The sequence below is a fragment of the Carlito syrichta genome, unplaced genomic scaffold (genome assembly GCF_000164805.1).
Source record: "Carlito syrichta isolate Samal-C Ts95f unplaced genomic scaffold, Tarsius_syrichta-2.0.1 Scaffold250117, whole genome shotgun sequence".
Classification (NCBI taxonomy): Eukaryota; Metazoa; Chordata; class Mammalia; order Primates; family Tarsiidae; genus Carlito; species Carlito syrichta.
In genome coordinates, this window is record NW_007194213.1 from 1 (window position 1) to 893 (window position 893).

At 48.7% G+C, this 893-nt stretch overlaps 1 pseudogene across 1 annotated transcript; it reads left to right on the forward strand.

Annotated features, from left to right (window-relative positions):
- Window positions 1-6: 6 nt before the first annotated feature.
- LOC103253748 lies at window positions 7-887 on the forward strand (annotated as a pseudogene). Its single transcript, XR_503904.1, has one exon. The product of XR_503904.1 is annotated as a histone acetyltransferase KAT7 pseudogene (transcript).
- The last annotated feature ends 6 nt before the right edge of the window (window positions 888-893 follow it).

Sequence of the window (893 nt, forward strand, 5' to 3'; positions counted from 1 at the left end):
TCTATGTTATGACAGAAGCGGACAACACTGGGTGTCACCTGATTGGATATTTTTCCAAGGAAAAGAATTCGTTCCTCAACTACAATGTGTCCTGTATCCTTACCATGCCTCAGTACATGAGACAGGGCTATGGCAAGATGCTCATTGATTTCAGTTATTTGCTTTCCAAAGTCGAAGAAAAAGTTGGCTCACCAGAACGCCCACTCTCAGATCTGGGGCTCATAAGCTATCGCAGTTACTGGAAAGAAGTCCTTCTCCGTTACCTGCATAATTTTCAAGGCAAAGAGATTTCTATCAAAGAAATCAGCCAGGAGACAGCTGTGAATCCCGTGGACATCGTCAGCACTCTGCAAGCCCTTCAGATGCTCAAGTACTGGAAGGGAAAGCACCTAGTTTTAAAGCGACAGGACCTGATTGATGAGTGGATCGCCAAAGAGGCCAAAAGGTCCACCTCCAATAAAACCATGGATCCAAGCTGCTTAAAATGGACCCCTCCCAAGGGCACTTAGAGTGACCTGTCATTCCGAGCCAGCGAACCCCAGCAGTAGGAATCCGTACCCTAGGGATCTGTCTGTCATTTCTGTTGCTCTTGTGATTGGCAAGTACAGTATCCTTTGGGAAGGCCATCCCCCTCAGGACTGTCCTGGCTCCGACCTTCGTGTACACTGCAGACGCTGGTTCTGAGGAACTGTTGTTTCGGCCTCAGTGAGGTTGCTTGGATGCGATCTGTATTAGACTTGAGTGCAGATCTCAGCACTGACCCAAGGAGTTCTGTTATGGTACTGTACCTGTCCAGTCACTGGTTCTCTCCTCATGTTTTCTCGCCCCATGAGGTCGTGTCGTGTCTTCTAAACTTGGTACTAGTGCTTCTTGCCGCCCGGTCACCAGACCTC